The 26,323-nt window shown below is 45.6% G+C and overlaps 19 non-coding genes across 19 annotated transcripts; all 19 read left to right on the top strand.

The window, feature by feature from the left end:
* Positions 1-1,186: 1,186 nt before the first annotated feature.
* Positions 1,187-1,305, top strand: trnal-caa (transfer RNA leucine (anticodon CAA)). Its single transcript has 2 exons — positions 1,187-1,224; positions 1,260-1,305. It is a non-coding gene; the product is annotated as a tRNA-Leu (tRNA).
* A 1,206-nt stretch (positions 1,306-2,511) lies between these two features.
* Positions 2,512-2,630, top strand: trnal-caa (transfer RNA leucine (anticodon CAA)). Its single transcript has 2 exons — positions 2,512-2,549; positions 2,585-2,630. It is a non-coding gene; the product is annotated as a tRNA-Leu (tRNA).
* Positions 2,631-3,835: 1,205 nt separating this feature from the next.
* Positions 3,836-3,954, top strand: trnal-caa (transfer RNA leucine (anticodon CAA)). The gene is made up of 2 exons: positions 3,836-3,873; positions 3,909-3,954. It is a non-coding gene; the product is annotated as a tRNA-Leu (tRNA).
* Positions 3,955-5,160: 1,206 nt separating this feature from the next.
* Positions 5,161-5,279, top strand: trnal-caa (transfer RNA leucine (anticodon CAA)). Its single transcript has 2 exons — positions 5,161-5,198; positions 5,234-5,279. It is a non-coding gene; the product is annotated as a tRNA-Leu (tRNA).
* A 1,206-nt stretch (positions 5,280-6,485) lies between these two features.
* On the top strand, positions 6,486-6,604 carry trnal-caa (transfer RNA leucine (anticodon CAA)). The gene is made up of 2 exons: positions 6,486-6,523; positions 6,559-6,604. It is a non-coding gene; the product is annotated as a tRNA-Leu (tRNA).
* A 1,205-nt stretch (positions 6,605-7,809) lies between these two features.
* trnal-caa (transfer RNA leucine (anticodon CAA)) lies at positions 7,810-7,928 on the top strand. The gene is made up of 2 exons: positions 7,810-7,847; positions 7,883-7,928. It is a non-coding gene; the product is annotated as a tRNA-Leu (tRNA).
* A 1,206-nt stretch (positions 7,929-9,134) lies between these two features.
* On the top strand, positions 9,135-9,253 carry trnal-caa (transfer RNA leucine (anticodon CAA)). The gene is made up of 2 exons: positions 9,135-9,172; positions 9,208-9,253. It is a non-coding gene; the product is annotated as a tRNA-Leu (tRNA).
* A 1,206-nt stretch (positions 9,254-10,459) lies between these two features.
* trnal-caa (transfer RNA leucine (anticodon CAA)) lies at positions 10,460-10,578 on the top strand. The gene is made up of 2 exons: positions 10,460-10,497; positions 10,533-10,578. It is a non-coding gene; the product is annotated as a tRNA-Leu (tRNA).
* Positions 10,579-11,783: 1,205 nt separating this feature from the next.
* On the top strand, positions 11,784-11,902 carry trnal-caa (transfer RNA leucine (anticodon CAA)). Its single transcript has 2 exons — positions 11,784-11,821; positions 11,857-11,902. It is a non-coding gene; the product is annotated as a tRNA-Leu (tRNA).
* A 1,206-nt stretch (positions 11,903-13,108) lies between these two features.
* trnal-caa (transfer RNA leucine (anticodon CAA)) lies at positions 13,109-13,227 on the top strand. The gene is made up of 2 exons: positions 13,109-13,146; positions 13,182-13,227. It is a non-coding gene; the product is annotated as a tRNA-Leu (tRNA).
* Positions 13,228-14,432: 1,205 nt separating this feature from the next.
* trnal-caa (transfer RNA leucine (anticodon CAA)) lies at positions 14,433-14,551 on the top strand. Its single transcript has 2 exons — positions 14,433-14,470; positions 14,506-14,551. It is a non-coding gene; the product is annotated as a tRNA-Leu (tRNA).
* A 1,206-nt stretch (positions 14,552-15,757) lies between these two features.
* On the top strand, positions 15,758-15,876 carry trnal-caa (transfer RNA leucine (anticodon CAA)). The gene is made up of 2 exons: positions 15,758-15,795; positions 15,831-15,876. It is a non-coding gene; the product is annotated as a tRNA-Leu (tRNA).
* A 1,205-nt stretch (positions 15,877-17,081) lies between these two features.
* On the top strand, positions 17,082-17,200 carry trnal-caa (transfer RNA leucine (anticodon CAA)). The gene is made up of 2 exons: positions 17,082-17,119; positions 17,155-17,200. It is a non-coding gene; the product is annotated as a tRNA-Leu (tRNA).
* A 1,205-nt stretch (positions 17,201-18,405) lies between these two features.
* Positions 18,406-18,524, top strand: trnal-caa (transfer RNA leucine (anticodon CAA)). The gene is made up of 2 exons: positions 18,406-18,443; positions 18,479-18,524. It is a non-coding gene; the product is annotated as a tRNA-Leu (tRNA).
* A 1,205-nt stretch (positions 18,525-19,729) lies between these two features.
* trnal-caa (transfer RNA leucine (anticodon CAA)) lies at positions 19,730-19,848 on the top strand. The gene is made up of 2 exons: positions 19,730-19,767; positions 19,803-19,848. It is a non-coding gene; the product is annotated as a tRNA-Leu (tRNA).
* A 1,203-nt stretch (positions 19,849-21,051) lies between these two features.
* trnal-caa (transfer RNA leucine (anticodon CAA)) lies at positions 21,052-21,170 on the top strand. Its single transcript has 2 exons — positions 21,052-21,089; positions 21,125-21,170. It is a non-coding gene; the product is annotated as a tRNA-Leu (tRNA).
* A 1,205-nt stretch (positions 21,171-22,375) lies between these two features.
* Positions 22,376-22,494, top strand: trnal-caa (transfer RNA leucine (anticodon CAA)). The gene is made up of 2 exons: positions 22,376-22,413; positions 22,449-22,494. It is a non-coding gene; the product is annotated as a tRNA-Leu (tRNA).
* A 1,205-nt stretch (positions 22,495-23,699) lies between these two features.
* trnal-caa (transfer RNA leucine (anticodon CAA)) lies at positions 23,700-23,818 on the top strand. The gene is made up of 2 exons: positions 23,700-23,737; positions 23,773-23,818. It is a non-coding gene; the product is annotated as a tRNA-Leu (tRNA).
* Positions 23,819-25,023: 1,205 nt separating this feature from the next.
* Positions 25,024-25,142, top strand: trnal-caa (transfer RNA leucine (anticodon CAA)). Its single transcript has 2 exons — positions 25,024-25,061; positions 25,097-25,142. It is a non-coding gene; the product is annotated as a tRNA-Leu (tRNA).
* Positions 25,143-26,323: the final 1,181 nt, after the last annotated feature.

The following is a 26,323-nucleotide window of genomic DNA, read 5'->3' on the forward strand; positions in this document are numbered from 1 at the left end:
GCAAATGCCGTCCGCGTCAAACTGCCTGCTCAACTCTGCTTCAATTTGCATGTGGCCGCTTCAAGTGCCTCAGCGGTATTGCCATTTGCCCACAAAAGCGAATTAGATCAGTACTTGAAGGGAAAAAATTTGACGGGCAATGTGGAAAGGGCAACGGAATGGGACTAATTGGACAGCTCTTTCAAAGAGCCGGCACAGGCACGATGGTCCGAATGGCCACCCTTGTGCTGTACCTACTATGATACTATGAAATGAAAGGCACCACTCACACAATGACTTCTTTTCCTCACAAAACTTGCCACATTCTAACTTTTTCCTCAGCGATAAGATTTCAAATCACACTTCTCCTTTCCCACACAAAAAAGGCAGCACACACAGAAAATTACATTCTTACCCTACCTCCATTGCTGCATTCCATATTGCTTTCTAGTATTGTGGCTTTCAATCCCACTGCAGACAGTGGTGTTACTCAGATAAAAGGGCACCAGAGTCATAGAATGAAACTTCTTCCACACAAAGGCTGCTGATTCTGCTCCGTTACTCAGGGAATTACTTCCAATGCTACTTCTGACATTAACAGTTTGCCAGAAAAAGACAGCAGAGCCAAGCAATTCAGTCATCAGCACGTAAAAGTTGCCAGAGTTCATGACTTTGTAGGCCGGGCCGTTCAGGTGGCAGTGCTCAGATTAATGCTTAAGGCCAAGGGCACAAGACCTGCAGAGTGGCTTGTTTCCCCTCACAAAGTTTGGTAGTGCCTGGTGATTTTCTGGGGAGCCGGGCTCCAAATAGCACTTGTCACATCAAGTAAATGTATTGTGAGAAAAGGAAAGGCACGAGAATGAGAGGCTGAAAAGTGCTGCTTGGAATCAATGTTGGATTGTGGTTTGTTTTCGAAAGGCTTGTGTTTGAATGCAGCTGTGCTGCTTGTGTTTTGTCAAGTTGAGAAAGCAGAAATGTAGGCGAGGACGATGGTAAGGGACAGGTTGTAAAATACGGGTTTTGTGAGAAATATATGTGTATGAATGTTGGTTTCACTGCAGGGATGCTCAACTTTATGACTGACACTGCCTGAAAAGTCATAGAAGAAGAGCGAATGGTGCGTGTTTTGTGTTTGCATGGGAGGAATCAGTGCCAGGCAGCTCAGTAAGGGTACAGATTTTGGAGGACACGCTTGTAGCATTGCACAGTCAGGATGGCCGAGTGGTCTAAGGCGCCAGACTCAAGGACTGTTTATCCTTACCTTACTAAAGGTTGGTGAATTCTGGTCCCTTTCTAGGGGCGTGGGTTCAAATCCCACTTCTGACATTAGCTTTTTTTTAATCCACGCAAATGCCGTCCGCGTCAAACTGCCTGCTCAACTCTGCTTCAATTTGCATGTGGCCGCTTCAAGTGCCTCAGCGGTATTGCCATTTGCCCACAAAAGCGAATTAGATCAGTACTTGAAGGGAAAAAATTTGACGGGCAATGTGGAAAGGGCAACGGAATGGGACTAATTGGACAGCTCTTTCAAAGAGCCGTCACAGGCACGATGGTCCGAATGGCCACCCTTGTGCTGCACCTACTATGATACTATGAAATGAAAGGCACCACTCACACAATGACTTCTTTTCCTCACAAAACTTGCCACATTCTAACTCTTTCCTCAGCGATAAGATTTGAAATCACACTTCTCCTTTCCCACACAAAAAAGGCAGCACACACAGAAAATTACATTCTTACCCTACCTCCATTGCTGCATTCCACATTGCTTTCTAGTATTGTGGCTTTCAATCCCACTGCAGACAGTGGTGTTACTCAGATAAAAGGGCACCAGAGTCATAGAATGAAACTTCTTCCACACAAAGGCTGCTGATTCTGCTCCGTTACTCAGGGAATTACTTCCAATGCTACTTCTGACATTAACAGTTTGCCAGAAAAAGACAGCAGAGCCAAGCAATTCAGTCATCAGCACGTAAAAGTTGCCAGAGTTCATGACTTTGTAGGCCGGGCCGTTCAGGTGGCAGTGCTCAGATTAATGCTTAAGGCCAAGGGCACAAGACCTGCAGAGTGGCTTGTTTCCCCTCACAAAGTTTGGTAGTGCCTGGTGATTTTCTGGGGAGCCGGGCTCCAAATAGCACTTGTCACATCAAGTAAATGTATTGTGAGAAAAGGAAAGGCACGAGAATGAGAGGCTGAAAAGTGCTGCTTGGAATCAATGTTGGATTGTGGTTTGTTTTCGAAAGGCTTGTGTTTGAATGCAGCTGTGCTGCTTGTGTTTTGTCAAGTTGAGAAAGCAGAAATGTAGGCGAGGACGATGGTAAGGGACAGGTTGTAAAATACGGGTTTTGTGAGAAATATATGTGTATGAATGTTGGTTTCACTGCAGGGATGCTCAACTTTATGACTGACACTGCCTGAAAAGTCATAGAAGAAGAGCGAATGGTGCGTGTTTTGTGTTTGCATGGGAGGAATCAGTGCCAGGCAGCTCAGTAAGGGTACAGATTTTGGAGGACACGCTTGTAGCATTGCACAGTCAGGATGGCCGAGTGGTCTAAGGCGCCAGACTCAAGGACTGTTTATCCTTACCTTACTAAAGGTTGGTGAATTCTGGTCCCTTTCTAGGGGCGTGGGTTCAAATCCCACTTCTGACATTAGCTTTTTTTAATCCACGCAAATGCCGTCCACGTCAAACTGCCTGCTCAACTCTGCTTCAATTTGCACGTGGCCGCTTCAAGTGCCTCAGCGGTATTGCCATTTGCCCACAAAAGCGAATTAGATCAGGACTTGAAGGGAAAAAATTTGACGGGCAATGTGGAAAGGGCAACGGATTGGGACTAATTGGACAGCTCTTTCAAAGAGCCGGCACAGGCACGATGGTCCGAATGGCCACCCTTGTGCTGTACCTACTATGATACTTTGAAATGAAAGGCACCACTCACACAATGACTTCTTTTCCTCACAAAACTTGCCACATTCTAACTTTTTCCTCAGCGATAAGATTTCAAATCACACTTCTCCTTTCCCACACAAAAAAGGCAGCACACACAGAAAATTACATTCTTACCCTACCTCCATTGCTGCATTCCACATTGCTTTCTAGTATTGTGGCTTTCAATCCCACTGCAGACAGTGGTGTTACTCAGATAAAAGGGCACCAGAGTCATAGAATGAAACTTCTTCCACACAAACGCTGCTGATTCTGCTCCGTTACTCAGGGAATTACTTCCAATGCTACTTCTGACATTAACAGTTTGCCAGAAAAAGACAGCAGAGCCAAGCAATTCAGTCATCAGCACGTAAAAGTTGCCAGAGTTCATGACTTTGTAGGCCGGGCCGTTCAGGTGGCAGTGCTCAGATTAATGCTTAAGGCCAAGGGCACAAGACCTGCAGAGTGGCTTGTTTCCCCTCACAAAGTTTGGTAGTGCCTGGTGATTTTCTGGGGAGCCGGGCTCCAAATAGCACTTGTCACATCAAGTAAATGTATTGTGAGAAAAGGAAAGGCACGAGAATGAGAGGCTGAAAAGTGCTGCTTGGAATCAATGTTGGATTGTGGTTTGTTTTCGAAAGGCTTGTGTTTGAATGCAGCTGTGCTGCTTGTGTTTTGTCAAGTTGAGAAAGCAGAAATGTAGGCGAGGACGATGGTAAGGGACAGGTTGTAAAATACGGGTTTTGTGAGAAATATATGTGTATGAATGTTGGTTTCACTGCAGGGATGCTCAACTTTATGACTGACACTGCCTGAAAAGTCATAGAAGAAGAGCGAATGGTGCGTGTTTTGTGTTTGCATGGGAGGAATCAGTGCCAGGCAGCTCAGTAAGGGTACAGATTTTGGAGGACACGCTTGTAGCATTGCACAGTTAGGATGGCCGAGTGGTCTAAGGCGCCAGACTCAAGGACTGTTTATCCTTACCTTACTAAAGGTTGGTGAATTCTGGTCCCTTTCTAGGGGCGTGGGTTCAAATCCCACTTCTGACATTAGCTTTTTTTTAATCCACGCAAATGCCGTCCGCGTCAAACTGCCTGCTCAACTCTGCTTCAATTTGCATGTGGCCGCTTCAAGTGCCTCAGCGGTATTGCCATTTGCCCACAAAAGCGAATTAGATCAGTACTTGAAGGGAAAAAATTTGACGGGCAATGTGGAAAGGGCAACGGAATGGGACTAATTGGACAGCTCGTTCAAAGAGCCGGCACAGGCACGATGGTCCGAATGGCCACCCTTGTGCTGTACCTACTATGATACTTTGAAATGAAAGGCACCACTCACACAATGACTTCTTTTCCTCACAAAACTTGCCACATTCTAACTTTTTCCTCAGCGATAAGATTTCAAATCACACTTCTCCTTTCCCACACAAAAAAGGCAGCACACACAGAAAATTACATTCTTACCCTACCTCCATTGCTGCATTCCACATTGCTTTCTAGTATTGTGGCTTTCAATCCCACTGCAGACAGTGGTGTTACTCAGATAAAAGGGCACCAGAGTCATAGAATGAAACTTCTTCCACACAAAGGCTGCTGATTCTGCTCCGTTACTCAGGGAATTACTTCCAATGCTACTTCTGACATTAACAGTTTGCCAGAAAAAGACAGCAGAGCCAAGCAATTCAGTCATCAGCACGTAAAAGTTGCCAGAGTTCATGACTTTGTAGGCCGGGCCGTTCAGGTGGCAGTGCTCAGATTAATGCTTAAGGCCAAGGGCACAAGACCTGCAGAGTGGCTTGTTTCCCCTCACAAAGTTTGGTAGTGCCTGGTGATTTTCTGGGGAGCCGGGCTCCAAATAGCACTTGTCACATCAAGTAAATGTATTGTGAGAAAAGGAAAGGCACGAGAATGAGAGGCTGAAAAGTGCTGCTTGGAATCAATGTTGGATTGTGGTTTGTTTTCGAAAGGCTTGTGTTTGAATGCAGCTGTGCTGCTTGTGTTTTGTCAAGTTGAGAAAGCAGAAATGTAGGCGAGGACGATGGTAAGGGACAGGTTGTAAAATACGGGTTTTGTGAGAAATATATGTGTATGAATGTTGGTTTCACTGCAGGGATGCTCAACTTTATGACTGACACTGCCTGAAAAGTCATAGAAGAAGAGCGAATGGTGCGTGTTTTGTGTTTGCATGGGAGGAATCAGTGCCAGGCAGCTCAGTAAGGGTACAGATTTTGGAGGACACGCTTGTAGCATTGCACAGTCAGGATGGCCGAGTGGTCTAAGGCGCCAGACTCAAGGACTGTTTATCCTTACCTTATTAAAGGTTGGTGAATTCTGGTCCCTTTCTAGGGGCGTGGGTTCAAATCCCACTTCTGACATTAGCTTTTTTTTAATCCACGCAAATGCCGTCCGCGTCAAACTGCCTGCTCAACTCTGCTTCAATTTGCATGTGGCCGCTTCAAGTGCCTCAGCGGTATTGCCATTTGCCCACAAAAGCGAATTAGATCAGTACTTGAAGGGAAAAAATTTGACGGGCAATGTGGAAAGGGCAACGGAATGGGACTAATTGGACAGCTCTTTCAAAGAGCCGTCACAGGCACGATGGTCCGAATGGCCACCCTTGTGCTGCACCTACTATGATACTATGAAATGAAAGGCACCACTCACACAATGACTTCTTTTCCTCACAAAACTTGCCACATTCTAACTCTTTCCTCAGCGATAAGATTTCAAATCACACTTCTCCTTTCCCACACAAAAAAGGCAGCACACACAGAAAATTACATTCTTACCCTACCTCCATTGCTGCATTCCACATTGCTTTCTAGTATTGTGGCTTTCAATCCCACTGCAGACAGTGGTGTTACTCAGATAAAAGGGCACCAGAGTCATAGAATGAAACTTCTTCCACACAAAGGCTGCTGATTCTGCTCCGTTACTCAGGGAATTACTTCCAATGCTACTTCTGACATTAACAGTTTGCCAGAAAAAGACAGCAGAGCCAAGCAATTCAGTCATCAGCACGTAAAAGTTGCCAGAGTTCATGACTTTGTAGGCCGGGCCGTTCAGGTGGCAGTGCTCAGATTAATGCTTAAGGCCAAGGGCACAAGACCTGCAGAGTGGCTTGTTTCCCCTCACAAAGTTTGGTAGTGCCTGGTGATTTTCTGGGGAGCCGGGCTCCAAATAGCACTTGTCACATCAAGTAAATGTATTGTGAGAAAAGGAAAGGCACGAGAATGAGAGGCTGAAAAGTGCTGCTTGGAATCAATGTTGGATTGTGGTTTGTTTTCGAAAGGCTTGTGTTTGAATGCAGCTGTGCTGCTTGTGTTTTGTCAAGTTGAGAAAGCAGAAATGTAGGCGAGGACGATGGTAAGGGACAGGTTGTAAAATACGGGTTTTGTGAGAAATATATGTGTATGAATGTTGGTTTCACTGCAGGGATGCTCAACTTTATGACTGACACTGCCTGAAAAGTCATAGAAGAAGAGCGAATGGTGCGTGTTTTGTGTTTGCATGGGAGGAATCAGTGCCAGGCAGCTCAGTAAGGGTACAGATTTTGGAGGACACGCTTGTAGCATTGCACAGTCAGGATGGCCGAGTGGTCTAAGGCGCCAGACTCAAGGACTGTTTATCCTTACCTTACTAAAGGTTGGTGAATTCTGGTCCCTTTCTAGGGGCGTGGGTTCAAATCCCACTTCTGACATTAGCTTTTTTTAATCCACGCAAATGCCGTCCACGTCAAACTGCCTGCTCAACTCTGCTTCAATTTGCACGTGGCCGCTTCAAGTGCCTCAGCGGTATTGCCATTTGCCCACAAAAGCGAATTAGATCAGGACTTGAAGGGAAAAAATTTGACGGGCAATGTGGAAAGGGCAACGGATTGGGACTAATTGGACAGCTCTTTCAAAGAGCCGGCACAGGCACGATGGTCCGAATGGCCACCCTTGTGCTGTACCTACTATGATACTTTGAAATGAAAGGCACCACTCACACAATGACTTCTTTTCCTCACAAAACTTGCCACATTCTAACTCTTTCCTCAGCGATAAGATTTCAAATCACACTTCTCCTTTCCCACACAAAAAAGGCAGCACGCACAGAAAATTACATTCTTACCCTACCTCCATTGCTGCATTCCACATTGCTTTCTAGTATTGTGGCTTTCAATCCCACTGCAGACAGTGGTGTTACTCAGATAAAAGGGCACCAGAGTCATAGAATGAAACTTCTTCCACACAAAGGCTGCTGATTCTGCTCCGTTACTCAGGGAATTACTTCCAATGCTACTTCTGACATTAACAGTTTGCCAGAAAAAGACAGCAGAGCCAAGCAATTCAGTCATCAGCACGTAAAAGTTGCCAGAGTTCATGACTTTGTAGGCCGGGCCGTTCAGGTGGCAGTGCTCAGATTAATGCTTAAGGCCAAGGGCACAAGACCTGCAGAGTGGCTTGTTTCCCCTCACAAAGTTTGGTAGTGCCTGGTGATTTTCTGGGGAGCCGGGCTCCAAATAGCACTTGTCACATCAAGTAAATGTATTGTGAGAAAAGGAAAGGCACGAGAATGAGAGGCTGAAAAGTGCTGCTTGGAATCAATGTTGGATTGTGGTTTGTTTTCGAAAGGCTTGTGTTTGAATGCAGCTGTGCTGCTTGTGTTTTGTCAAGTTGAGAAAGCAGAAATGTAGGCGAGGACGATGGTAAGGGACAGGTTGTAAAATACGGGTTTTGTGAGAAATATATGTGTATGAATGTTGGTTTCACTGCAGGGATGCTCAACTTTATGACTGACACTGCCTGAAAAGTCATAGAAGAAGAGCGAATGGTGCGTGTTTTGTGTTTGCATGGGAGGAATCAGTGCCAGGCAGCTCAGTAAGGGTACAGATTTTGGAGGACACGCTTGTAGCATTGCACAGTCAGGATGGCCGAGTGGTCTAAGGCGCCAGACTCAAGGACTGTTTATCCTTACCTTACTAAAGGTTGGTGAATTCTGGTCCCTTTCTAGGGGCGTGGGTTCAAATCCCACTTCTGACATTAGCTTTTTTTTAATCCACGCAAATGCCGTCCGCGTCAAACTGCCTGCTCAACTCTGCTTCAATTTGCATGTGGCCGCTTCAAGTGCCTCAGCGGTATTGCCATTTGCCCACAAAAGCGAATTAGATCAGTACTTGAAGGGAAAAAATTTGACGGGCAATGTGGAAAGGGCAACGGAATGGGACTAATTGGACAGCTCTTTCAAAGAGCCGTCACAGGCACGATGGTCCGAATGGCCACCCTTGTGCTGCACCTACTATGATACTATGAAATGAAAGGCACCACTCACACAATGACTTCTTTTCCTCACAAAACTTGCCACATTCTAACTCTTTCCTCAGCGATAAGATTTCAAATCACACTTCTCCTTTCCCACACAAAAAAGGCAGCACACACAGAAAATTACATTCTTACCCTACCTCCATTGCTGCATTCCACATTGCTTTCTAGTATTGTGGCTTTCAATCCCACTGCAGACAGTGGTGTTACTCAGATAAAAGGGCACCAGAGTCATAGAATGAAACTTCTTCCACACAAACGCTGCTGATTCTGCTCCGTTACTCAGGGAATTACTTCCAATGCTACTTCTGACATTAACAGTTTGCCAGAAAAAGACAGCAGAGCCAAGCAATTCAGTCATCAGCACGTAAAAGTTGCCAGAGTTCATGACTTTGTAGGCCGGGCCGTTCAGGTGGCAGTGCTCAGATTAATGCTTAAGGCCAAGGGCACAAGACCTGCAGAGTGGCTTGTTTCCCCTCACAAAGTTTGGTAGTGCCTGGTGATTTTCTGGGGAGCCGGGCTCCAAATAGCACTTGTCACATCAAGTAAATGTATTGTGAGAAAAGGAAAGGCACGAGAATGAGAGGCTGAAAAGTGCTGCTTGGAATCAATGTTGGATTGTGGTTTGTTTTCGAAAGGCTTGTGTTTGAATGCAGCTGTGCTGCTTGTGTTTTGTCAAGTTGAGAAAGCAGAAATGTAGGCGAGGACGATGGTAAGGGACAGGTTGTAAAATACGGGTTTTGTGAGAAATATATGTGTATGAATGTTGGTTTCACTGCAGGGATGCTCAACTTTATGACTGACACTGCCTGAAAAGTCATAGAAGAAGAGCGAATGGTGCGTGTTTTGTGTTTGCATGGGAGGAATCAGTGCCAGGCAGCTCAGTAAGGGTACAGATTTTGGAGGACACGCTTGTAGCATTGCACAGTCAGGATGGCCGAGTGGTCTAAGGCGCCAGACTCAAGGACTGTTTATCCTTACCTTACTAAAGGTTGGTGAATTCTGGTCCCTTTCTAGGGGCGTGGGTTCAAATCCCACTTCTGACATTAGCTTTTTTTTAATCCACGCAAATGCCGTCCGCGTCAAACTGCCTGCTCAACTCTGCTTCAATTTGCATGTGGCCGCTTCAAGTGCCTCAGCGGTATTGCCATTTGCCCACAAAAGCGAATTAGATCAGTACTTGAAGGGAAAAAATTTGACGGGCAATGTGGAAAGGGCAACGGAATGGGACTAATTGGACAGCTCTTTCAAAGAGCCGTCACAGGCACGATGGTCCGAATGGCCACCCTTGTGCTGCACCTACTATGATACTATGAAATGAAAGGCACCACTCACACAATGACTTCTTTTCCTCACAAAACTTGCCACATTCTAACTCTTTCCTCAGCGATAAGATTTCAAATCACACTTCTCCTTTCCCACACAAAAAAGGCAGCACACACAGAAAATTACATTCTTACCCTACCTCCATTGCTGCATTCCACATTGCTTTCTAGTATTGTGGCTTTCAATCCCACTGCAGACAGTGGTGTTACTCAGATAAAAGGGCACCAGAGTCATAGAATGAAACTTCTTCCACACAAAGGCTGCTGATTCTGCTCCGTTACTCAGGGAATTACTTCCAATGCTACTTCTGACATTAACAGTTTGCCAGAAAAAGACAGCAGAGCCAAGCAATTCAGTCATCAGCACGTAAAAGTTGCCAGAGTTCATGACTTTGTAGGCCGGGCCGTTCAGGTGGCAGTGCTCAGATTAATGCTTAAGGCCAAGGGCACAAGACCTGCAGAGTGGCTTGTTTCCCCTCACAAAGTTTGGTAGTGCCTGGTGATTTTCTGGGGAGCCGGGCTCCAAATAGCACTTGTCACATCAAGTAAATGTATTGTGAGAAAAGGAAAGGCACGAGAATGAGAGGCTGAAAAGTGCTGCTTGGAATCAATGTTGGATTGTGGTTTGTTTTCGAAAGGCTTGTGTTTGAATGCAGCTGTGCTGCTTGTGTTTTGTCAAGTTGAGAAAGCAGAAATGTAGGCGAGGACGATGGTAAGGGACAGGTTGTAAAATACGGGTTTTGTGAGAAATATATGTGTATGAATGTTGGTTTCACTGCAGGGATGCTCAACTTTATGACTGACACTGCCTGAAAAGTCATAGAAGAAGAGCGAATGGTGCGTGTTTTGTGTTTGCATGGGAGGAATCAGTGCCAGGCAGCTCAGTAAGGGTACAGATTTTGGAGGACACGCTTGTAGCATTGCACAGTCAGGATGGCCGAGTGGTCTAAGGCGCCAGACTCAAGGACTGTTTATCCTTACCTTACTAAAGGTTGGTGAATTCTGGTCCCTTTCTAGGGGCGTGGGTTCAAATCCCACTTCTGACATTAGCTTTTTTTAATCCACGCAAATGCCGTCCACGTCAAACTGCCTGCTCAACTCTGCTTCAATTTGCACGTGGCCGCTTCAAGTGCCTCAGCGGTATTGCCATTTGCCCACAAAAGCGAATTAGATCAGGACTTGAAGGGAAAAAATTTGACGGGCAATGTGGAAAGGGCAACGGATTGGGACTAATTGGACAGCTCTTTCAAAGAGCCGGCACAGGCACGATGGTCCGAATGGCCACCCTTGTGCTGTACCTACTATGATACTTTGAAATGAAAGGCACCACTCACACAATGACTTCTTTTCCTCACAAAACTTGCCACATTCTAACTCTTTCCTCAGCGATAAGATTTCAAATCACACTTCTCCTTTCCCACACAAAAAAGGCAGCACGCACAGAAAATTACATTCTTACCCTACCTCCATTGCTGCATTCCACATTGCTTTCTAGTATTGTGGCTTTCAATCCCACTGCAGACAGTGGTGTTACTCAGATAAAAGGGCACCAGAGTCATAGAATGAAACTTCTTCCACACAAAGGCTGCTGATTCTGCTCCGTTACTCAGGGAATTACTTCCAATGCTACTTCTGACATTAACAGTTTGCCAGAAAAAGACAGCAGAGCCAAGCAATTCAGTCATCAGCACGTAAAAGTTGCCAGAGTTCATGACTTTGTAGGCCGGGCCGTTCAGGTGGCAGTGCTCAGATTAATGCTTAAGGCCAAGGGCACAAGACCTGCAGAGTGGCTTGTTTCCCCTCACAAAGTTTGGTAGTGCCTGGTGATTTTCTGGGGAGCCGGGCTCCAAATAGCACTTGTCACATCAAGTAAATGTATTGTGAGAAAAGGAAAGGCACGAGAATGAGAGGCTGAAAAGTGCTGCTTGGAATCAATGTTGGATTGTGGTTTGTTTTCGAAAGGCTTGTGTTTGAATGCAGCTGTGCTGCTTGTGTTTTGTCAAGTTGAGAAAGCAGAAATGTAGGCGAGGACGATGGTAAGGGACAGGTTGTAAAATACGGGTTTTGTGAGAAATATATGTGTATGAATGTTGGTTTCACTGCAGGGATGCTCAACTTTATGACTGACACTGCCTGAAAAGTCATAGAAGAAGAGCGAATGGTGCGTGTTTTGTGTTTGCATGGGAGGAATCAGTGCCAGGCAGCTCAGTAAGGGTACAGATTTTGGAGGACACGCTTGTAGCATTGCACAGTCAGGATGGCCGAGTGGTCTAAGGCGCCAGACTCAAGGACTGTTTATCCTTACCTTACTAAAGGTTGGTGAATTCTGGTCCCTTTCTAGGGGCGTGGGTTCAAATCCCACTTCTGACATTAGCTTTTTTTTAATCCACGCAAATGCCGTCCGCGTCAAACTGCCTGCTCAACTCTGCTTCAATTTGCATGTGGCCGCTTCAAGTGCCTCAGCGGTATTGCCATTTGCCCACAAAAGCGAATTAGATCAGTACTTGAAGGGAAAAAATTTGACGGGCAATGTGGAAAGGGCAACGGAATGGGACTAATTGGACAGCTCTTTCAAAGAGCCGTCACAGGCACGATGGTCCGAATGGCCACCCTTGTGCTGCACCTACTATGATACTATGAAATGAAAGGCACCACTCACACAATGACTTCTTTTCCTCACAAAACTTGCCACATTCTAACTCTTTCCTCAGCGATAAGATTTCAAATCACACTTCTCCTTTCCCACACAAAAAAGGCAGCACACACAGAAAATTACATTCTTACCCTACCTCCATTGCTGCATTCCACATTGCTTTCTAGTATTGTGGCTTTCAATCCCACTGCAGACAGTGGTGTTACTCAGATAAAAGGGCACCAGAGTCATAGAATGAAACTTCTTCCACACAAACGCTGCTGATTCTGCTCCGTTACTCAGGGAATTACTTCCAATGCTACTTCTGACATTAACAGTTTGCCAGAAAAAGACAGCAGAGCCAAGCAATTCAGTCATCAGCACGTAAAAGTTGCCAGAGTTCATGACTTTGTAGGCCGGGCCGTTCAGGTGGCAGTGCTCAGATTAATGCTTAAGGCCAAGGGCACAAGACCTGCAGAGTGGCTTGTTTCCCCTCACAAAGTTTGGTAGTGCCTGGTGATTTTCTGGGGAGCCGGGCTCCAAATAGCACTTGTCACATCAAGTAAATGTATTGTGAGAAAAGGAAAGGCACGAGAATGAGAGGCTGAAAAGTGCTGCTTGGAATCAATGTTGGATTGTGGTTTGTTTTCGAAAGGCTTGTGTTTGAATGCAGCTGTGCTGCTTGTGTTTTGTCAAGTTGAGAAAGCAGAAATGCAGGCGAGGACGATGGTAAGGGACAGGTTGTAAAATACGGGTTTTGTGAGAAATATATGTGTATGAATGTTGGTTTCACTGCAGGGATGCTCAACTTTATGACTGACACTGCCTGAAAAGTCATAGAAGAAGAGCGAATGGTGCGTGTTTTGTGTTTGCATGGGAGGAATCAGTGCCAGGCAGCTCAGTAAGGGTACAGATTTTGGAGGACACGCTTGTAGCATTGCACAGTCAGAATGGCCGAGTGGTCTAAGGCGCCAGACTCAAGGACTGTTTATCCTTACCTTACTAAAGGTTGGTGAATTCTGGTCCCTTTCTAGGGGCGTGGGTTCAAATCCCACTTCTGACATTAGCTTTTTTTAATCCACGCAAATGCCGTCCACGTCAAACTGCCTGCTCAACTCTGCTTCAATTTGCACGTGGCCGCTTCAAGTGCCTCAGCGGTATTGCCATTTGCCCACAAAAGCGAATTAGATCAGGACTTGAAGGGAAAAAATTTGACGGGCAATGTGGAAAGGGCAACGGATTGGGACTAATTGGACAGCTCTTTCAAAGAGCCGGCACAGGCACGATGGTCCGAATGGCCACCCTTGTGCTGTACCTACTATGATACTTTGAAATGAAAGGCACCACTCACACAATGACTTCTTTTCCTCACAAAACTTGCCACATTCTAACTTTTTCCTCAGCGATAAGATTTCAAATCACACTTCTCCTTTCCCACACAAAAAAGGCAGCACACACAGAAAATTACATTCTTACCCTACCTCCATTGCTGCATTCCACATTGCTTTCTAGTATTGTGGCTTTCAATCCCACTGCAGACAGTGGTGTTACTCAGATAAAAGGGCACCAGAGTCATAGAATGAAACTTCTTCCACACAAAGGCTGCTGATTCTGCTCCGTTACTCAGGGAATTACTTCCAATGCTACTTCTGACATTAACAGTTTGCCAGAAAAAGACAGCAGAGCCAAGCAATTCAGTCATCAGCACGTAAAAGTTGCCAGAGTTCATGACTTTGTAGGCCGGGCCGTTCAGGTGGCAGTGCTCAGATTAATGCTTAAGGCCAAGGGCACAAGACCTGCAGAGTGGCTTGTTTCCCCTCACAAAGTTTGGTAGTGCCTGGTGATTTTCTGGGGAGCCGGGCTCCAAATAGCACTTGTCACATCAAGTAAATGTATTGTGAGAAAAGGAAAGGCACGAGAATGAGAGGCTGAAAAGTGCTGCTTGGAATCAATGTTGGATTGTGGTTTGTTTTCGAAAGGCTTGTGTTTGAATGCAGCTGTGCTGCTTGTGTTTTGTCAAGTTGAGAAAGCAGAAATGTAGGCGAGGACGATGGTAAGGGACAGGTTGTAAAATACGGGTTTTGTGAGAAATATATGTGTATGAATGTTGGTTTCACTGCAGGGATGCTCAACTTTATGACTGACACTGCCTGAAAAGTCATAGAAGAAGAGCGAATGGTGCGTGTTTTGTGTTTGCATGGGAGGAATCAGTGCCAGGCAGCTCAGTAAGGGTACAGATTTTGGAGGACACGCTTGTAGCATTGCACAGTCAGGATGGCCGAGTGGTCTAAGGTGCCAGACTCAAGGACTGTTTATCCTTACCTTACTAAAGGTTGGTGAATTCTGGTCCCTTTCTAGGGGCGTGGGTTCAAATCCCACTTCTGACATTAGCTTTTTTTTAATCCACGCAAATGCCGTCCGCGTCAAACTGCCTGCTCAACTCTGCTTCAATTTGCATGTGGCCGCTTCAAGTGCCTCAGCGGTATTGCCATTTGCCCACAAAAGCGAATTAGATCAGTACTTGAAGGGAAAAAATTTGACGGGCAATGTGGAAAGGGCAACGGAATGGGACTAATTGGACAGCTCGTTCAAAGAGCCGGCACAGGCACGATGGTCCGAATGGCCACCCTTGTGCTGTACCTACTATGATACTTTGAAATGAAAGGCACCACTCACACAATGACTTCTTTTCCTCACAAAACTTGCCACATTCTAACTTTTTCCTCAGCGATAAGATTTCAAATCAGAGTTCTCCTTTCCCACACAAAAAAGGCAGCACACACAGAAAATTACATTCTTACCCTACCTCCATTGCTGCATTCCACATTGCTTTCTAGTATTGTGGCTTTCAATCCCACTGCAGACAGTGGTGTTACTCAGATAAAAGGGCACCAGAGTCATAGAATGAAACTTCTTCCACACAAAGGCTGCTGATTCTGCTCCGTTACTCAGGGAATTACTTCCAAGGCTACTTCTGACATTAACAGTTTGCCAGAAAAAGACAGCAGAGCCAAGCAATTCAGTCATCAGCACGTAAAAGTTGCCAGAGTTCATGACTTTGTAGGCCGGGCCGTTCAGGTGGCAGTGCTCAGATTAATGCTTAAGGCCAAGGGCACAAGACCTGCAGAGTGGCTTGTTTCCCCTCACAAAGTTTGGTAGTGCCTGGTGATTTTCTGGGGAGCCGGGCTCCAAATAGCACTTGTCACATCAAGTAAATGTATTGTGAGAAAAGGAAAGGCACGAGAATGAGAGGCTGAAAAGTGCTGCTTGGAATCAATGTTGGATTGTGGTTTGTTTTCGAAAGGCTTGTGTTTGAATGCAGCTGTGCTGCTTGTGTTTTGTCAAGTTGAGAAAGCAGAAATGTAGGCGAGGACGATGGTAAGGGACAGGTTGTAAAATACGGGTTTTGTGAGAAATATATGTGTATGAATGTTGGTTTCACTGCAGGGATGCTCAACTTTATGACTGACACTGCCTGAAAAGTCATAGAAGAAGAGCGAATGGTGCGTGTTTTGTGTTTGCATGGGAGGAATCAGTGCCAGGCAGCTCAGTAAGGGTACAGATTTTGGAGGACACACTTGTAGCATTGCACAGTCAGGATGGCCGAGTGGTCTAAGGCGCCAGACTCAAGGACTGTTTATCCTTACCTTACTAAAGGTTGGTGAATTCTGGTCCCTTTCTAGGGGCGTGGGTTCAAATCCCACTTCTGACATTAGCTTTTTTTAATCCACGCAAATGCCGTCAGCGTCAAACTGCCTGCTCAACTCTGCTTCAATTTGCATGTGGCCGCTTCAAGTGCCTCAGCGGTATTGCCATTTGCCCACAAAAGCGAATTAGATCAGTACTTGAAGGGAAAAAATTTGACGGGCAATGTGGAAAGGGCAACGGAATGGGACTAAATGGACAGCTCTTTCAAAGAGCCGGCACAGGCACGATGGTCCGAATGGCCACCCTTGTGCTGTACCTACTATGATACTATGAAATGAAAGGCACCACTCACACAATGACTTCTTTTCCTCACAAAACTTGCCACATTCTAACTCTTTCCTCAGCGATAAGATTTCAAATCACACTTCTCCTTTCCCACACAAAAAAGGCAGCACACACAGAAAATTACATTCTTACCCTACCTCCATTGCTGCATTCCACATTGCTTTCTAGTATTGTGGCTTTCAATCCCACTGCAGACAGTGGTGTTACTCAGATAAAAGGGCACCAGAGTCATAGAATGAAACTTCTTCCACACAAAGGCTGCTGATTCTGCTCCGTTACTCAGGGAATTACTTCCAATGCTACTTCTGACATTAACAGTTTGCCAGAAAAAGACAGCAGAGCCAAGCAATTCAGTCATCAGCACGTAAAAGTTGCCAGAGTTCATGACTTTGTAGGCCGGGCCGTTCAGGTGGCAGTGCTCAGATTAATGCTTAAGGCCAAGGGCACAAGACCTGCAGAGAGGCTTGTTTCCCCTCACAAAGTTTGGTCGTGCCTGGTGATTTTCTGGGGAGCCGGGCTCCAAATAGCACTTGTCACATCAAGTAAATGTATTGTGAGAAAAGGAAAGGCACGAGAATGAGAGGCTGAAAAGTGCTGCTTGGAATCAATGTTGGATTGTGGTTTGTTTTCGAAAGGCTTGTGTTTGAATGCAGCTGTGCTGCTTGTGTTTTGTCAAGTTGAGAAAGCAGAAATGTAGGCGAGGACGATGGTAAGGGACAGGTTGTAAAATACGGGTTTTGTGAGAAATATATGTGTATGAATGTTGGTTTCACTGCAGGGATGCTCAACTTTATGACTGACACTGCCTGAAAAGTCATAGAAGAAGAGCGAATGGTGCGTGTTTTGTGTTTGCATGGGAGGAATCAGTGCCAGGCAGCTCAGTAAGGGTACAGATTTTGGAGGACACACTTGTAGCATTGCACAGTCAGGATGGCCGAGTGGTCTAAGGCGCCAGACTCAAGGACTGTTTATCCTTACCTTACTAAAGGTTGGTGAATTCTGGTCCCTTTCTAGGGGCGTGGGTTCAAATCCCACTTCTGACATTAGCTTTTTTTAATCCACGCAAATGCCGTCAGCGTCAAACTGCCTGCTCAACTCTGCTTCAATTTGCATGTGGCCGCTTCAAGTGCCTCAGCGGTATTGCCATTTGCCCACAAAAGCGAATTAGATCAGTACTTGAAGGGAAAAAATTTGACGGGCAATGTGGAAAGGGCAACGGAATGGGACTAAATGGACAGCTCTTTCAAAGAGCCGGCACAGGCACGATGGTCCGAATGGCCACCCTTGTGCTGTACCTACTATGATACTATGAAATGAAAGGCACCACTCACACAATGACTTCTTTTCCTCACAAAACTTGCCACATTCTAACTCTTTCCTCAGCGATAAGATTTCAAATCACACTTCTCCTTTCCCACACAAAAAAGGCAGCACACACAGAAAATTACATTCTTACCCTACCTCCATTGCTGCATTCCACATTGCTTTCTAGTATTGTGGCTTTCAATCCCACTGCAGACAGTGGTGTTACTCAGATAAAAGGGCACCAGAGTCATAGAATGAAACTTCTTCCACACAAACGCTGCTGATTCTGCTCCGTTACTCAGGGAATTACTTCCAATGCTACTTCTGACATTAACAGTTTGCCAGAAAAAGACAGCAGAGCCAAGCAATTCAGTCATCAGCACGTAAAAGTTGCCAGAGTTCATGACTTTGTAGGCCGGGCCGTTCAGGTGGCAGTGCTCAGATTAATGCTTAAGGCCAAGGGCACAAGACCTGCAGAGTGGCTTGTTTCCCCTCACAAAGTTTGGTAGTGCCTGGTGATTTTCTGGGGAGCCGGGCTCCAAATAGCACTTGTCACATCAAGTAAATGTATTGTGAGAAAAGGAAAGGCACGAGAATGAGAGGCTGAAAAGTGCTGCTTGGAATCAATGTTGGATTGTGGTTTGTTTTCGAAAGGCTTGTGTTTGAATGCAGCTGTGCTGCTTGTGTTTTGTCAAGTTGAGAAAGCAGAAATGTAGGCGAGGACGATGGTAAGGGACAGGTTGTAAAATACGGGTTTTGTGAGAAATATATGTGTATGAATGTTGGTTTCACTGCAGGGATGCTCAACTTTATGACTGACACTGCCTGAAAAGTCATAGAAGAAGAGCGAATGGTGCGTGTTTTGTGTTTGCATGGGAGGAATCAGTGCCAGGCAGCTCAGTAAGGGTACAGATTTTGGAGGACACACTTGTAGCATTGCACAGTCAGGATGGCCGAGTGGTCTAAGGCGCCAGACTCAAGGACTGTTTATCCTTACCTTACTAAAGGTTGGTGAATTCTGGTCCCTTTCTAGGGGCGTGGGTTCAAATCCCACTTCTGACATTAGCTTTTTTTAATCCACGCAAATGCCGTCAGCGTCAAACTGCCTGCTCAACTCTGCTTCAATTTGCATGTGGCCGCTTCAAGTGCCTCAGCGGTATTGCCATTTGCCCACAAAAGCGAATTAGATCAGTACTTGAAGGGAAAAAATTTGACGGGCAATGTGGAAAGGGCAACGGAATGGGACTAAATGGACAGCTCTTTCAAAGAGCCGGCACAGGCACGATGGTCCGAATGGCCACCCTTGTGCTGTACCTACTATGATACTATGAAATGAAAGGCACCACTCACACAATGACTTCTTTTCCTCACAAAACTTGCCACATTCTAACTCTTTCCTCAGCGATAAGATTTCAAATCACACTTCTCCTTTCCCACACAAAAAAGGCAGCACACACAGAAAATTACATTCTTACCCTACCTCCATTGCTGCATTCCACATTGCTTTCTAGTATTGTGGCTTTCAATCCCACTGCAGACAGTGGTGTTACTCAGATAAAAGGGCACCAGAGTCATAGAATGAAACTTCTTCCACACAAACGCTGCTGATTCTGCTCCGTTACTCAGGGAATTACTTCCAATGCTACTTCTGACATTAACAGTTTGCCAGAAAAAGACAGCAGAGCCAAGCAATTCAGTCATCAGCACGTAAAAGTTGCCAGAGTTCATGACTTTGTAGGCCGGGCCGTTCAGGTGGCAGTGCTCAGATTAATGCTTAAGGCCAAGGGCACAAGACCTGCAGAGTGGCTTGTTTCCCCTCACAAAGTTTGGTCGTGCCTGGTGATTTTCTGGGGAGCCGGGCTCCAAATAGCACTTGTCACATCAAGTAAATGTATTGTGAGAAAAGGAAAGGCACGAGAATGAGAGGCTGAAAAGTGCTGCTTGGAATCAATGTTGGATTGTGGTTTGTTTTCGAAAGGCTTGTGTTTGAATGCAGCTGTGCTGCTTGTGTTTTGTCAAGTTGAGAAAGCAGAAATGTAGGCGAGGACGATGGTAAGGGACAGGTTGTAAAATACGGGTTTTGTGAGAAATATATGTGTATGAATGTTGGTTTCACTGCAGGGATGCTCAACTTTATGACTGACACTGCCTGAAAAGTCATAGAAGAAGAGCGAATGGTGCGTGTTTTGTGTTTGCATGGGAGGAATCAGTGCCAGGCAGCTCAGTAAGGGTACAGATTTTGGAGGACACACTTGTAGCATTGCACAGTCAGGATGGCCGAGTGGTCTAAGGCGCCAGACTCAAGGACTGTTTATCCTTACCTTACTAAAGGTTGGTGAATTCTGGTCCCTTTCTAGGGGCGTGGGTTCAAATCCCACTTCTGACATTAGCTTTTTTTAATCCACGCAAATGCCGTCAGCGTCAAACTGCCTGCTCAACTCTGCTTCAATTTGCATGTGGCTGCTTCAAGTGCCTCAGCGGTATTGCCATTTGCCCACAAAAGCGAATTAGATCAGTACTTGAAGGGAAAAAATTTGACGGGCAATGTGGAAAGGGCAACGGAATGGGACTAAATGGACAGCTCTTTCAAAGAGCCGGCACAGGCACGATGGTCCGAATGGCCACCCTTGTGCTGTACCTACTATGATACTATGAAATGAAAGGCACCACTCACACAATGACTTCTTTTCCTCACAAAACTTGCCACATTCTAACTCTTTCCTCAGCGATAAGATTTCAAATCACACTTCTCCTTTCCCACACAAAAAAGGCAGCACACACAGAAAATTACATTCTTACCCTACCTCAATTGCTGCATTCCACATTGCTTTCTAGTATTGTGGCTTTCAATCCCACTGCAGACAGTGGTGTTACTCAGATAAAAGGGCACCAGAGTCATAGAATGAAACTTCTTCCACACAAACGCTGCTGATTCTGCTCCGTTACTCAGGGAATTACTTCCAATGCTACTTCTGACATTAACAGTTTGCCAGAAAAAGACAGCAGAGCCAAGCAATTCAGTCATCAGCACGTAAAAGTTGCCAGAGTTCATGACTTTGTAGGCCGGGCCGTTCAGGTGGCAGTGCTCAGATTAATGCTTAAGGCCAAGGGCACAAGACCTGCAGAGTGGCTTGTTTCCCCTCACAAAGTTTGGTCGTGCCTGGTGATTTTCTGGGGAGCCGGGCTCCAAATAGCACTTGTCACATCAAGTAAATGTATTGTGAGAAAAGGAAAGGCACGAGAATGAGAGGCTGAAAAGTGCTGCTTGGAATCAATGTTGGATTGTGGTTTGTTTTCGAAAGGCTTGTGTTTGAATGCAGCTGTGCTGCTTGTGTTTTGTCAAGTTGAGAAAGCAGAAATGTAGGCGAGGACGATGGTAAGGGACAGGTTGTAAAATACGGGTTTTGTGAGAAATATGTGTATGAATGTTGGTTTCACTGCAGGGATGCTCAACTTTATGACTGACACTGCCTGAAAAGTCATAGAAGAAGAGCGAATGGTGCGTGTTTTGTGTTTGCATGGGAGGAATCAGTGCCAGGCAGCTCAGTAAGGGTACAGATTTTGGAGGACACGCTTGTAGCATTGCACAGTCAGGATGGCCGAGTGGTCTAAGGCGCCAGACTCAAGGACTGTTTATCTTTACCTTACTAAAGGTTGGTGAATTCTGGTCCCTTTCTAGGGGCGTGGGTTCAAATCCCACTTCTGACATTAGCTTTTTTTAATCCACGCAAATGCCGTCAGCGTCAAACTGCCTGCTCAACTCTGCTTCAATTTGCATGTGGCCGCTTCAAGTGCCTCAGCGGTATTGCCATTTGCCCACAAAAGCGAATTAGATCAGTACTTGAAGGGAAAAAATTTGACGGGCAATGTGGAAAGGGCAACGGAATGGGACTAAATGGACAGCTCTTTCAAAGAGCCGGCACAGGCACGATGGTCCGAATGGCCACCCTTGTGCTGTACCTACTATGATACTATGAAATGAAAGGCACCACTCACACAATGACTTCTTTTCCTCACAAAACTTGCCACATTCTAACTCTTTCCTCAGCGATAAGATTTCAAATCACACTTCTCCTTTCCCACACAAAAAAGGCAGCACACACAGAAAATTACATTCTTACCCTACCTCCATTGCTGCATTCCACATTGCTTTCTAGTATTGTGGCTTTCAATCCCACTGCAGACAGTGGTGTTACTCAGATAAAAGGGCACCAGAGTCATAGAATGAAACTTCTTCCACACAAAGGCTGCTGATTCTGCTCCGTTACTCAGGGAATTACTTCCAATGCTACTTCTGACATTAACAGTTTGCCAGAAAAAGACAGCAGAGCCAAGCAATTCAGTCATCAGCACGTAAAAGTTGCCAGAGTTCATGACTTTGTAGGCCGGGCCGTTCAGGTGGCAGTGCTCAGATTAATGCTTAAGGCCAAGGGCACAAGACCTGCAGAGAGGCTTGTTTCCCCTCACAAAGTTTGGTCGTGCCTGGTGATTTTCTGGGGAGCCGGGCTCCAAATAGCACTTGTCACATCAAGTAAATGTATTGTGAGAAAAGGAAAGGCACGAGAATGAGAGGCTGAAAAGTGCTGCTTGGAATCAATGTTGGATTGTGGTTTGTTTTCGAAAGGCTTGTGTTTGAATGCAGCTGTGCTGCTTGTGTTTTGTCAAGTTGAGAAAGCAGAAATGTAGGCGAGGATGATGGTAAGGGACAGGTTGTAAAATACGGGTTTTGTGAGAAATATATGTGTATGAATGTTGGTTTCACTGCAGGGATGCTCAACTTTATGACTGACACTGCCTGAAAAGTCATAGAAGAAGAGCGAATGGTGCGTGTTTTGTGTTTGCATGGGAGGAATCAGTGCCAGGCAGCTCAGTAAGGGTACAGATTTTGGAGGACACACTTGTAGCATTGCACAGTCAGGATGGCCGAGTGGTCTAAGGCGCCAGACTCAAGGACTGTTTATCCTTACCTTACTAAAGGTTGGTGAATTCTGGTCCCTTTCTAGGGGCGTGGGTTCAAATCCCACTTCTGACATTAGCTTTTTTTAATCCACGCAAATGCCGTCAGCGTCAAACTGCCTGCTCAACTCTGCTTCAATTTGCATGTGGCCGCTTCAAGTGCCTCAGCGGTATTGCCATTTGCCCACAAAAGCGAATTAGATCAGTACTTGAAGGGAAAAAATTTGACGGGCAATGTGGAAAGGGCAACGGAATGGGACTAAATGGACAGCTCTTTCAAAGAGCCGGCACAGGCACGATGGTCCGAATGGCCACCCTTGTGCTGTACCTACTATGATACTATGAAATGAAAGGCACCACTCACACAATGACTTCTTTTCCTCACAAAACTTGCCACATTCTAACTCTTTCCTCAGCGATAAGATTTCAAATCACACTTCTCCTTTCCCACACAAAAAAGGCAGCACACACAGAAAATTACATTCTTACCCTACCTCCATTGCTGCATTCCACATTGCTTTCTAGTATTGTGGCTTTCAATCCCACTGCAGACAGTGGTGTTACTCAGATAAAAGGGCACCAGAGTCATAGAATGAAACTTCTTCCACACAAAGGCTGCTGATTCTGCTCCGTTACTCAGGGAATTACTTCCAATGCTACTTCTGACATTAACAGTTTGCCAGAAAAAGACAGCAGAGCCAAGCAATTCAGTCATCAGCACGTAAAAGTTGCCAGAGTTCATGACTTTGTAGGCCGGGCCGTTCAGGTGGCAGTGCTCAGATTAATGCTTAAGGCCAAGGGCACAAGACCTGCAGAGAGGCTTGTTTCCCCTCACAAAGTTTGGTCGTGCCTGGTGATTTTCTGGGGAGCCGGGCTCCAAATAGCACTTGTCACATCAAGTAAATGTATTGTGAGAAAAGGAAAGGCACGAGAATGAGAGGCTGAAAAGTGCTGCTTGGAATCAATGTTGGATTGTGGTTTGTTTTCGAAAGGCTTGTGTTTGAATGCAGCTGTGCTGCTTGTGTTTTGTCAAGTTGAGAAAGCAGAAATGTAGGCGAGGACGATGGTAAGGGACAGGTTGTAAAATACGGGTTTTGTGAGAAATATATGTGTATGAATGTTGGTTTCACTGCAGGGATGCTCAACTTTATGACTGACACTGCCTGAAAAGTCATAGAAGAAGAGCGAATGGTGCGTGTTTTGTGTTTGCATGGGAGGAATCAGTGCCAGGCAGCTCAGTAAGGGTACAGATTTTGGAGGACACACTTGTAGCATTGCACAGTCAGGATGGCCGAGTGGTCTAAGGCGCCAGACTCAAGGACTGTTTATCCTTACCTTACTAAAGGTTGGTGAATTCTGGTCCCTTTCTAGGGGCGTGGGTTCAAATCCCACTTCTGACATTAGCTTTTTTTAATCCACGCAAATGCCGTCAGCGTCAAACTGCCTGCTCAACTCTGCTTCAATTTGCATGTGGCCGCTTCAAGTGCCTCAGCGGTATTGCCATTTGCCCACAAAAGCGAATTAGATCAGTACTTGAAGGGAAAAAATTTGACGGGCAATGTGGAAAGGGCAACGGAATGGGACTAAATGGACAGCTCTTTCAAAGAGCCGGCACAGGCACGATGGTCCGAATGGCCACCCTTGTGCTGTACCTACTATGATACTATGAAATGAAAGGCACCACTCACACAATGACTTCTTTTCCTCACAAAACTTGCCACATTCTAACTCTTTCCTCAGCGATAAGATTTCAAATCACACTTCTCCTTTCCCACACAAAAAAGGCAGCACACACAGAAAATTACATTCTTACCCTACCTCCATTGCTGCATTCCACATTGCTTTCTAGTATTGTGGCTTTCAATCCCACTGCAGACAGTGGTGTTACTCAGATAAAAGGGCACCAGAGTCATAGAATGAAACTTCTTCCACACAAAGGCTGCTGATTCTGCTCCGTTACTCAGGGAATTACTTCCAATGCTACTTCTGACATTAACAGTTTGCCAGAAAAAGACAGCAGAGCCAAGCAATTCAGTCATCAGCACGTAAAAGTTGCCAGAGTTCATGACTTTGTAGGCCGGGCCGTTCAGGTGGCAGTGCTCAGATTAATGCTTAAGGCCAAGGGCACAAGACCTGCAGAGAGGCTTGTTTCCCCTCACAAAGTTTGGTCGTGCCTGGTGATTTTCTGGGGAGCCGGGCTCCAAATAGCACTTGTCACATCAAGTAAATGTATTGTGAGAAAAGGAAAGGCACGAGAATGAGAGGCTGAAAAGTGCTGCTTGGAATCAATGTTGGATTGTGGTTTGTTTTCGAAAGGCTTGTGTTTGAATGCAGCTGTGCTGCTTGTGTTTTGTCAAGTTGAGAAAGCAGAAATGTAGGCGAGGACGATGGTAAGGGACAGGTTGTAAAATACGGGTTTTGTGAGAAATATATGTGTATGAATGTTGGTTTCACTGCAGGGATGCTCAACTTTATGACTGACACTGCCTGAAAAGTCATAGAAGAAGAGCGAATGGTGCGTGTTTTGTGTTTGCATGGGAGGAATCAGTGCCAGGCAGCTCAGTAAGGGTACAGATTTTGGAGGACACACTTGTAGCATTGCACAGTCAGGATGGCCGAGTGGTCTAAGGCGCCAGACTCAAGGACTGTTTATCCTTACCTTACTAAAGGTTGGTGAATTCTGGTCCCTTTCTAGGGGCGTGGGTTCAAATCCCACTTCTGACATTAGCTTTTTTTAATCCACGCAAATGCCGTCAGCGTCAAACTGCCTGCTCAACTCTGCTTCAATTTGCATGTGGCTGCTTCAAGTGCCTCAGCGGTATTGCCATTTGCCCACAAAAGCGAATTAGATCAGTACTTGAAGGGAAAAAATTTGACGGGCAATGTGGAAAGGGCAACGGAATGGGACTAAATGGACAGCTCTTTCAAAGAGCCGGCACAGGCACGATGGTCCGAATGGCCACCCTTGTGCTGTACCTACTATGATACTATGAAATGAAAGGCACCACTCACACAATGACTTCTTTTCCTCACAAAACTTGCCACATTCTAACTCTTTCCTCAGCGATAAGATTTCAAATCACACTTCTCCTTTCCCACACAAAAAAGGCAGCACATACAGAAAATTACATTCTTACCCTACCTCCATTGCTGCATTCCACATTGCTTTCTAGTATTGTGGCTTTCAATCCCACTGCAGACAGTGGTGTTACTCAGATAAAAGGGCACCAGAGTCATAGAATGAAACTTCTTCCACACAAACGCTGCTGATTCTGCTCCGTTACTCAGGGAATTACTTCCAATGCTACTTCTGACATTAACAGTTTGCCAGAAAAAGACAGCAGAGCCAAGCAATTCAGTCATCAGCACGTAAAAGTTGCCAGAGTTCATGACTTTGTAGGCCGGGCCGTTCAGGTGGCAGTGCTCAGTTTAATGCTTAAGGCCAAGGGCACAAGACCTGCAGAGTGGCTTGTTTCCCCTCACAAAGTTTGGTCGTGCCTGGTGATTTTCTGGGGAGCCGGGCTCCAAATAGCACTTGTCACATCAAGTAAATGTATTGTGAGAAAAGGAAAGGCACGAGAATGAGAGGCTGAAAAGTGCTGCTTGGAATCAATGTTGGATTGTGGTTTGTTTTCGAAAGGCTTGTGTTTGAATGCAGCTGTGCTGCTTGTGTTTTGTCAAGTTGAGAAAGCAGAAATGTAGGCGAGGACGATGGTAAGGGACAGGTTGTAAAATACGGGTTTTGTGAGAAATATATGTGTATGAATGTTGGTTTCACTGCAGGGATGCTCAACTTTATGACTGACACTGCCTGAAAAGTCATAGAAGAAGAGCGAATGGTGCGTGTTTTGTGTTTGCATGGGAGGAATCAGTGCCAGGCAGCTCAGTAAGGGTACAGATTTTGG

The sequence above is a fragment of the Heptranchias perlo genome, chromosome 13 (genome assembly GCF_035084215.1).
Source record: "Heptranchias perlo isolate sHepPer1 chromosome 13, sHepPer1.hap1, whole genome shotgun sequence".
In the NCBI taxonomy this organism is placed as follows: Eukaryota; Metazoa; Chordata; class Chondrichthyes; order Hexanchiformes; family Hexanchidae; genus Heptranchias; species Heptranchias perlo.